Below are 11,441 nucleotides of genomic sequence, written 5' to 3'. Positions count from 1 at the left end.
CATTAAAGCCAAAGTACACACAAGAGAAAAGTGCAGGCAAACTCTAAGAGAGAGCCTGCCCCAAGCTGTCTGAATTACAGGCTTTTGTTTTCTTGGGTGTGGGGGTGTCTCGAGGCCATCTATCCTGTCTCCAGGCCTTGGATTGTTTCCCATGCCTGAGTTTTATGACCCTAATCAAAACGGGGAGAGGGCTGAGAAAAAGACTAAGGAAAAATTCCAGAGTAGCATCCTGGAAGGGAGGGTGAACTTCTCTAGGCTAACTGTCCTGCCTAACTTAGGACCATTTCCAAAGGCCTTTAATTGTTGTGTTTTTTAAAATATAATTTTTACCATTTTCACTGGGAATTAGGTCAGTGGTGATCCTAATGCTGCCATTCCAGAAGTCAATCTTCCATTATTTTTTCATAGTGTTCCCTCCCCATTCTCCTTTTCTTGTGGGACTTTGATTACTTACAAATTCACATTTTTCTCACAATGCCCCATTAGTCTCTCATAGTCTTTTCTGTATTATCTATCCTTTTGTATCACTGTCCCTCAGTCTAGAGATTAGCAGTAGTTTGGAGCCTTTAGCTAATAACTCCAAGGTCTTGATATTTCCCTTTCCTTAGTGCACAGTCACCCAGAAAAGTGTCCACAAGTCCCACTGGGAAAGATTTGATGGAAAATTCATAGTATACACCAGTGGCTGCAGGGTCCTACCTTAGAAGTACCCTGCATTGCCCTTAGTGGAGTAAGAAATTGAGAAAACCTCACTACAGCAATTCAAATTAGGTTTTCCAGCAGACCTAGATTTTTTTTTTTTTGGCCTGGATATATTGAGCAGCATCTGAAAGCTGCTCAATTACTTTATTTTTAGGAATGCTCTGATTAGCCAACAGCACAGATCTCTGTAGGACAAACATCTTCTAATTATCATTTCATCCCTGTGGCTTATTGTGATAGTTGCACTTACCTTGTCTCATATGATTAAGCACTGTCACTCAACCTCCACCACTCTGGGATCCTTTCATTCTTATTAAGATCAAGTAGCGCAATTCCACTGAAGCATTCTTCACCATTGTCTACAGCCTACAGAGCACAGGCCCACAGAAATCTTCAAGGATATTGGTGACCCTCTCACTAATGAATTTCTTAATGCCTTGGAGCATGTCTGCACAAATGACCTTATTCTATATATCTCTTTCCCTACTAGTGCCCCTACCTTATTGTAAAGGTCAAAGTACATACAGCATTTAATTGGCAGTGGAAATCTGTGACAATATGCGTATCTGGGCTTGTTACTCAGCTTTATCTGCTCTAAGATGAGGGACTCCTTCAAATATGCCATGCAGGCTTTCTGGTGCTCTACATATGTTTTCTGTTGTATTTTCATAACTTTCCTGTTTTTCCTATGCATGCTCTTTAAGACCTTCAGGTAAACATAGTTGACTCCACAATCTGTTCATAATGATTTTTGACACAGTTTTTAAATGATATAGCCACTTAATTTACAAAAACTTTGAGTAGTTCATTCTATGTAGTGTTAATTTGAGTAGGTGCAATACTACTGCGTGCCATGTACCAGTGAACCTCTCTTAACACCTGCTCCCCACTGTTCTGACCCCCATTGTAAGGAGGTTATTTTTTCCCATCTCAAATGAATAACATAATTCCTGGGGTAACTTATGGTATCTATTACTGCATCTGAGACGTATATGGCAAGAAACAGGGGACAAATTCACATTGGAAGCTTGATAGATGTATTTTAACAGGTGAATGGATAAGCAAGCTGTAATACATCCATAGAATGGGATATTCAGCGACAATAAGAAATGAGCTACCAAGCCACAAAAAGATATGGATGAATCTTAAATATATATTGTTAAATAAAAGAAGCCAATTTGAAAAGGCAAAAAAACGTTCGAGAGAGGTTTTTTTTTTTTAAAGGACAATATACAAAGGTATAGGAAGGGTGTGTTGGAGAACCAGAAGGGGTAGTGCAATACTCTATTGCTAGTGAAGGTAGGATTAATAGTCCTAGGCCTAAAGAACATAAAGAAAGAGGGGTTACTGAAAGCTGGAGATATAGAACCTATGTAGAAAGGGTCATCTTCCAGGACCCATTGAAGAAGAGACTCAATCATCTTCTGGTGACACTTCAGTGAACAAGCTGGGAAGAAAATTTCCTGACCACAGGACAAGGGATCCATTTTATGTAGTTCATACAGGTCAGATTCCCCAGGACACAGAGCAGAGTGTAGGAAGGTGGAGAGTGAATCTGGATGGGAAGATGGAAAGATATCCAGCACATGGATGAGGGCCATGTTAGTAGTACTCACTGGGAATTATACCTGCAGTGAGAAAGGATACCCCTATTCAGCTTTATTCGTGTTATAAAGAAGGACGGTAAAAGGTATATTGTTCTTAGAAGGTTAATTCCAGTAGGACTTGGATTTGCCTGAGCTGTTCTACTGAAATCAAATGCATATAACTGACCCATGGTAAAGGCATGAAACATACTAAGAGTATTGTTTTATAACCATGGGTCTGAGGAGTTTGGTGTGCTTTGTATCAGCTTGTCAGCTTTATTGGTAACAAAGTTAACCATTTACACCTGGTCTTGGTGAACCTCCCCACCAAGAGCTCTGCTGCTGAAGCTGGCTACATAGCAAGAATATGCCTATGTAATCAGCAGTGTAGGAGAATCCTGGGCCAAGACTCCATTTTGTGCTCTCTGGTTCTGATGTATTGTGTACATGTCAGTGGTTCCTGATCCAAAAGAAATGCATATTGTGAGGGGTCTTCTAGAGAGGGGGGACAATTGGAGCTCACACCTGGCCTCTCCAGACCCCCTGACTATGAGACAGCTTTTAGCTATGATGCGTAGCCTTAATGCCATTGCTGTATTTCATCTTTTTTTCTACATTAAACTATGGATTTGCAAGCATTGACATTTAGGGTATCATGTGTCTTTTTAGCTGTCATAAGTTATCATTCCATCTGGAGAAGGAAATATACCATATTATGATATGCCTTTCATTTGCCTTTGTGTATGGGTTTGATTTTCTCTAAAAACACTTTCTTTTTATCTTCAGTAGATTTCTAATCTTGTCCTTATGGATTATTACTTCAAACTTTGTTCTATACCTTAGAAAAGCCCTCGCTCCCCTCATATCCCCCCAAATAGACATTGAAATTCTTTTCTTCTGCTTACCTTATGGTAGTTTGCACTTAATAGGACTGAGATCATAATGAATATGTAAGTCAGTGGCCATTAGCCTTTAGTGTGAATCGGAATCACCGACCAAGATTATTAAAAATGGGATTCTTGAGCTCCACTCAGTGAATCTGGGGTGGGGGTCAGGAGTTTACATTTTTAACAAAGTTCTCTTATGATTCTGACATATGGCATATTAGCACACTTTAAAAACATGCATGCATTAATAAAATGAGATAGTGTTAAATTTATAGTTTAAACCCTTGTTTATGGTCTTCCATTTGGAACGGCAAGTAAACCCTCCTAAAGGAGTCCACAGATATTTATCTAGACCTAGAATGATCTGGAACAAGAGCTCCTAACTCAACTACTCTTATTTGCAAATTTATTAAGAACCTCGAACTTGTCAGATATTGTGCTGGACATTAGAGGTACGAGGATTAAAAGAACAGATTGTGCTTCGAGAAGCAGTCTAATACAGTGTTTCTCAATTAAAAAACAAAACAAAACACAAACTTCAGCTGAGAATCAGTAAGACATTTTTTTTCATCACAACTCAGGATGTACAAATATACATATATACATAACTGAAATACAAATTTTACAAAACAATACTCATTCTACTTATCTGCAATATAATCTAATACTATTTGGCTTTAATTAATTATATTCTACTCTACTTTGTTAAAAAGTTGTGGGTCATAACTCATTGAATTTAAGTCCCTACTAATGTAGAGGGTGTGGAACTGCAGTTTGAAAAACACAGGTCTATTTAATAACCTATGATGTGTATCTTATGTAGCACATATATTTATCCTTTTAGGTATGTATTTCATGTAAAGGTGGGAGTGGGAAGGTTGACGGGAGTCTCTTTATAAACCAGTGCTTCTCGAACTTTAATGTGCACAAGAATCACCTGCAGATATTTTTTAAATGGAGATTCTGATTAAGTAGGTCTGTGAGGGGGACCTGAGGTTCTGCATTTCTAATTATCTCTCAAGTGATGCTGATACAGCTGGTCCACCCACCACTATTTTAAATGCTCTGAACACTACAACTGTGGGTAGGTGTGTGAACCTTGTAAGGCAGGACCTGGCAGGAGTTTTTTTAGCGGATCATTTCCTCTAAGGAAAGAGGAATCAAACAGACAAGGCACTGACAGACGAGAATAACACAGTGCGTGCCACTCAAATTCAGCCTCTCATATCTGAATCTGGTGGAAAGATGGCTGTATGCAAAAACACACTTACAAAACAACAACACAGAAAGGATTGTTTTGCTAAAAAAATCTGAAGTCCATTAGGGGCCAAAACATCACTGAGGTGTTACCTACTTGGGTAAGCATAACTCTAAAGAAAAAGGGCTTTATCCTCACTTCTATAGGTACCATGGCTGGGGCAGGTTTTGGATTCACTGGAGCCTCCAGGGAAACCAGTTAGGCTTTGTCTCCTTGAGGATACCAGCCCATCAGCAGCAGTGGGGTCCTTAAGAGGGTGCAGGACTAATGAGAAGCAGTACCCAGCAGATATGGCAGTGCCCAGGGGAGGGCGACACCCAACTTTTGGCTTCCTGGACTTATTCCTGGGTACAGGAGAGATGTACCTCATCTTCTTACAAGAGTCTGATGGGGTTTTGGTCCTGCTAGGGCAAGGAAAAAGGTAGAGGCAAGCCCTACACAGCTCACACATTTAGTACCTCATCTAATCCACCTGGCAATCCTGTTAGGCAAATATGATCTCTATTTCAGATGAAAAAACCTGTCCTTTATAGCAATGGATCTATTATAGCTGCCAGGTTGATTCCTCCAGATACGAGTCCCAGAGGTAATGTGAGTTTTATGTACTTTTAAGTTCTCAGAAGATTTTTTTTACACCTACAGCACCTAGTATTCCTAAGTGGTCTCCCATCTAAGTACTAACCAGGCCCAACCCTGCTTAGCTTCTGACATCAGACAAGATTGGACATGTTCAGGATGGTATGGCTGTAGACCCGACAAGAATTTTAAGTGCCTCCACTGCTTTGTAAACTTACTGAACAGTTCTTTGTATTGCTTTTTTAGTGCATTGATTTCCTTTTCTATATTTTAGTATTTATGAAGAAAAGTAATTTGTGTTCTTTAGGGAAAAATAAACAGATGAGTAGAAAGAGAACAAAGGAGATAAATCAGCCAGAATCTCACAACTCAGAAAACCATTGTTAACCTTTTAGTGAACAAAATTTCTATTTTTCCTATGCTAGATGTACTATGTAAATTTATGGGGTTTTTTTACACAAGTGGACTGATTCTGTGGATATTATAAGCTGTTTATTTTTCCAAGAATCAGAATATCTTTGCAGTGCACATGGGTGAAAATCCCCTGCTGTTAGAATGCTCTAGTTAGGTCAAAAGGCTGCTGATAACAAGAGTGACATTTAAAGTATTAGCATAAGATTAAAGGCCAGAGCCTGGCAAATGCCTGCCCAGACACTACACAAAAAGAATGTCTTCAAAGACTCTTTCTGCTTTTTTTTTTTGTTTTTTTTTTTATCATGACATTAGTTAACAAAATCCAGTAAGTTTCAAGTGTACAATTCAACAGTAAGGGGTGTGTGTGTGTGTGTGTGTGTGTGTGTGTGTGTGTGCGCGCGCGTGCGCATTGTATCTTTTTGGTGCCCTGAAGCCACCCCTGAGTTCTCTCGGGCCCATCTGGTGTAAGGGGCCCTATAAATATTTTTGCATCTACATGCTTCCCCCCATTTTCTTTACTTTGTCCTCTACTCTAGCTATCTTGTCAAATTCTCTTATCATCTCCTCATTGCTCAAATGCATATTATGTATGGCCTCCTTGTATTCCTTGAGACACTGAACCAGCTCCTTGTTGGTTTTTCTTTTGGCTTTCCTGTGTATATCATCTCCAACTGGGTGATTTCCTGCAGCCCTTGGTTTGCTGGCTGGCTTCCATTCTTCTTTTGGCTTACTCTGGCTCTCTGGCTTTCCTTTTTTTTGTCTTTATCACACTCTCTGGTTTTTCCTTATCCTCTAGTATTTTCTCATCTTCTGTCTTTCCCTTGTTTTCTATCTTTCCCTCATTTTCTAACTACTTTTTCTTCCAGAGTAAGAGCTGTTTCTGGCCTTCCCACATCCTGAGGCTGTTCTTGGTTTTCCATTTTTCCTTGGTTCTCAGGCATTCCTTCATTTTCATTGTAGAGTTTTTCTATGTTAAGATGTCCCCTCTTTTTCTTGTCCTGAGGCAGGTGGAGAGGAAGAGGAGACAAAGAAAAGACAAGGGAGACTGATAGCTTGGGGGTGGAATGCAGGTTCAGACAGTACTGGTAACTGGCCCCTCATCAGCCTTCCCTTGACCTTGCTCAGTCCTCCAAGTGTGCCTTCTGCCACCCCTTCTCCAAGCGTTCCTCCCACAAAAGTGAGCCAACCAATTCTCTGGCAGGTCCTGCCATTTTCTCTGCATTTGTCCCATATGGTGGGAGTGTATGTAAATGTGTTGGGAGGTCGGCAGTGGGGCCCCAAATTCTGCCAATCTGTACCTTCCACCCTACATCTCTAGGTCCCTGTCCAGCGACAACCCTCCTTCACTGACCAGCAGGAATTCTGAACAGGTTCTTCTTCCTTTCTAGCTTGACAGAGTGCTGAGAACAACAGACACACAGACCTGCAGACAGACAAGGGAAGGGACTGGGAGCTCAATGGATGCACAAACACTCAGGTCCCTTTCCTGAATCCCATCCCTCCACATTCAACGTTGCCTTTCCCCACTTCCCTGCACCCCAGTCGCCATAACTGTTTTTAGCCCTCAGGCACCAGACCAGGATGCTTTTCAAACTGGGTCTCTGTGTCCCCTTCCCCTGCAGGCAATTTGTCCCACTCCCACGCCCTTTTTGCAGAAGTCAATATTTCTTCACAGGCGCAGTATGTGAGAAGGAAAGTTATTTCCAGAACATGCCTACGTTTCACTGTCGCACTGCGGGGGCACCCCCACTCCGCATTTTAGGCTCGAAAATGGATAAAGGGCGCAGAGGTGGGGCGTCGAGGATGTGGCTAGGTCTGTAGCGGGATCCTTCCCATCTGCCCATGCCAGCACCTCCTCCCCACTCTCACGACCTCTTCTCCACCCGCCACGCCCTCCCCGCCACGCCCAGCCCTGTCGCTGCTCCAGGATCCTGCTCTCATCCACCTCCACCATCGCCCGGGCCGCCGGCAGCGCCTATCTGCACACTGACCTGTTGTCAAGACCAGACCCGCGCTCCTCTGGCTCACCGAAGCCCGCTCGCCGTTCGCCGCTTGCAGCTCGCACCTCATTTGCCGCCCGCCACCCCCTGCCCAAGCAGTTCAGGGCGCTGGTTCCGCACGGACAACGGTAGTGGATGTCGCTGAGAGTGGACTGTCAGGTGAGCACGGGGGCTGCTACTCACGCGGGCACCTGGCGGGTCACGTGAGCGCCTCATCACCTGAGCTTAGCTCCCTGCCCAGCTCCTCACAGCCCCATTCGCAAGGGACCGGGCAGCTGCAGAATGAGGTGGAGGGTATTGTGGCAATGGGAGAGTCTCCAAGAGAGCAGAAAGGGGGCGGGAGGCTTCCTGACTCCAGGTGCTTTATTTACCTGGCTCATCTCAGGTCCTCGCCCAGCATCCCTGAGATACCCATTCTCTCCAGGTGTGACAGCTGATCACAGGGAGGGTACCCAACTTCACCAAGAGCGCTCCGCATCCAAGCCCCACAGCCTGCTTTCAAGACCCGCTCTGCCTGACTCCAAAGCCCAGATAGTGATGCCTGCCGGGTAGCTGCGCTGCCACCTTAAGTAGGGTATTCCAGGGCTTCCTCTCTTCTCAGTCCACATGTTCTCTTTCCCTCTGTTCATTTCCCTCTAAGCACATATGATTCCCAAATCTACTTCTCAAAGCTATTCCCTTCCCTGAGTCTCAGGCTCTCTTTGCCAACTGTCTATTGGACACTGCTGCCTGAATGTCCCTGACTGACCTCGAAATCCACATACCCCAAACTGATTTCGCCAACTTCCTTCTTGCCTTCTCTGTTCACCTTTTTCCATGTTCGGAACTTACACTTTAACATTCCACCTATTCTCATCTAGAGAGAATGTCAGACAGCTAAAAAGAAGGCATTAAAACATTTTTATATGGACCACAGACTAATAGATTCATCAAGATTCTTGGGTCACAACACTCTTATCGGTAAACCAGGCTTATATCTCTTCATTCTCTTCCCTTCCTTTCTTTCTTTTCTCTTTCACGTTTGTAATACCACCACCCAACCAAAGAACTAGAAAATTACCAATGTTGTAGCTTCTACAGTGTAATCACACATACACAAATACACACACAGAGTGTATATGTGTGTATTAGTGTTCATACATATAAATATGAAAACCGCCATTTCTATTTTAATTTGCAAAATATCACATCTTTTTTACACAATTACCAATTATGTCTGTGACGCAATCGTTCTAATTGTATTTCTGCTACATGTTTCTTAATTTAGTAAAAGACTGATCTTGCTACAATTTTTTTATTCCACCAAAATATGTATTCACATCATCACCACATAACAATAATTTAACTTCAATGCAGAAGATTTTTAGCTAAATTCACAATGCCATTCATAACAAGGTTGTATGTTTTCCTTTCATCAGTATGAACTTCCAAAAATATTTACTATTACTATTTCATGAATTTGATGAAAGTAATATAAAATCACAGTTGGTATTAATTTATTTTCTGTTTTAATATCTGATTATGCTTATTTTAAACCATCATCAATAACTGCTAAGTTATTTTGCTAATGGAGCCAAATATTAACGCTATCACTTATTTTTGAACATGTGCACAAAATTTGGCATTAAAAATTAGTAAAATTAAATTAGAAGAAAAATAATTTAATCTAAATTAGAAGTTTTGTTTATAGAATGAGAAGCCAACACAACTTTTGCATCTGTACTAAATTAACACATTCTTCTTAAAATAACTACTACCTCTGAAGTAGATGCAAATATTTCTACAGCAGGTTTATTGATTTTGGTTTTCAGGAGCTCAGAAATATCACTATAGTTTCCTGGTACAGAGTAAATGTTGGCAAACATTTGTACAAGTTAAATGTTTATCATCAACTTTCTTAAGAAAATGAAATTTGCTACTGAATTTTCCATTCAATATGCACTCTTGTTTCTTATTGAAAAATTAACAAATCATTCCAAATAATAAAATAAGTATAGATCTATATTTATACCAAATAATAAATGAGAAAACTACTGTAGCAAGAATGTTTATGCTCCACAGCAGGACAGCTCGGCCTTTACTTCCCACACATATTTCACATACACTTACCCTTTAACATCCCATGTTTTCCTCTGATCTTATTATCTGGTGGTCTGGCATGTTCACAGTTTGGATTGTTTTTGGTATGGGTAATGCCCAAATAGCTAATCACACATAACCAAGAAAAGTAGGAGAATCAAATGTTTTTATTTTCACTTCCACTCAAGAAAAAAAAGAGCTAGTTCTCTAGCTGTTCCTTAGTGAGTTTACTTCATTTTCACTGTGAGTACACTGCATATTATCCTTGAAAGGGATATGTTAATTATATTCAATTAAGAAAGAGACTTCGCAAATATGATTAAGATAAGAATCTTGAGATGGGGAGAGTAGCCTGAATTATCCTGTGGGCCATAAATGCAATTACAAGGGTCCTTATAAGAGAGAGACAGAGGGAGATTTTGCTACAAAAGAAGGCCATGTGACAACTGAAGCAAGATGCTAAGCTGCTGGCTTTGAAGATGGAGGAAGGAGCCACAAGTCAAGGAATGCAAGGAATACAGCTCTAGAAACTGGAAAAGGCAAGAAAATTGATTCTCCCCTAGAGTCTACAGAGGGAGTACAGCCCTGCCAATAACCTTGATTTGAGGCCTAGTAAAACTGATTTTGGACTACCAATTTTCACAGCTGTAAGAAAATAAATGTGTATTGTTTTAAGCCTTCAAAGTTGTAGTTATTTATCAAACAACATTAGGAAAGTAATGCAAGTAAACAAGGTCTAATACTAAAACTATTCTGCTTTATTTTAATGTAAATAGACATAATAACAATGTGCTGTTTTAAAATACAAATTATGGACAAATGTTAAACCAGATGGGATGCCAGACCAATAGCCAACTTTTCTGTGGAGAGCAAACCAGGAAGCATTTTTATCTTAGAGGAAATTTATATAAAACCACCTACCCAGTGCCTGGCCACATGGCAAGGGTTCAACTGGGTGTTTTCTTAGTTCCCTAGATGAGAAGAACCATGACTTTTTAAAAACATTTTTAGGCAATTATAGATTTACATGTAGTTGTAAGAAACAATAGAGGGAGCTATCCTATGCCCTTTACCCATTTTCCTTCAATGTACTTGTGTAACACAGTACAATTTCTCAAACATAAATTGATGTTTATATAATCCACTGACTTTATTCAGATTTTACCATTTTACCTGCACTCATTTGTATGTGAGTTATGTGACATTTTACATATGTATTTTCCCAATGCAATCTCATTAACCCCTACATCTATCTGAGAGGCATTATCCAAAACATGGCCAGTATAGGAGAAATGACTTACCCAAGGCCCATGTTATGTGTGGCTGCCAGTGTTCTATTGAGATGTTCTTCTGCAAAGTCTATTCTTTCTTCTTTCAGTGGGTCACACTGCACATATTTTTCTTGACGAAATAACAGAATTAAAAAGTGAAATGAGGAAGTATATGAAATAAAATAAAATGCGGTGATGATTTTTCTTTACAAACTCTATGGAACTGGTTCAGTGATTGTTTTTCTTCTTCATAAATTATCAGAGAAATCACTCCAGTACATAGAAATGACACTGAAGTTAATACATAACAGAAATTTGTCCACTTCCCTTTCATTTAACATTATCATGTAATCATACTATTTCCATTATGTCAAAGAAATCTGCTTTAAATGAAGGATGGATGTGAGAAAGGAGACCTAACATCTGTTGAGCATCAAATGTACCATATGCCATGTATCACACTGAAATATGATTTTTGCCCCTCATAATAATTATTTGATATAGATATAATTATTCCCTTTCTACAAATGAGAAAAAGGAAACTCAAACATTTTGTAATTTCTAAAAATCTTGCCATAACTGTAGAGATCTCAGAGAGACTAATTCTAAGCCACTGTCCTCATATAATACATTACATGTTGTTTACTTTGTAGTCATGCAAGACTTAG

The 11,441-nt window shown here is 40.3% G+C and overlaps 2 pseudogenes; both read right to left on the bottom strand.

Moving 5' to 3' along the window:
- Positions 1–966: 966 nt before the first annotated feature.
- LOC118607739 lies at positions 967–7,377 on the bottom strand (annotated as a pseudogene).
- Positions 5,067–5,185, bottom strand: LOC118607902 (annotated as a pseudogene).
- Positions 7,378–11,441: the final 4,064 nt, after the last annotated feature.

This window comes from Rousettus aegyptiacus, unplaced genomic scaffold (assembly GCF_014176215.1).
Source record: "Rousettus aegyptiacus isolate mRouAeg1 unplaced genomic scaffold, mRouAeg1.p scaffold_m13_p_9, whole genome shotgun sequence".
Lineage (NCBI taxonomy): Eukaryota > Metazoa > Chordata > Mammalia > Chiroptera > Pteropodidae > Rousettus > Rousettus aegyptiacus.
The sequence above is the reverse complement of the archived record's forward strand: the minus strand, read 5'-3'. Positions and strand labels throughout refer to the sequence as shown.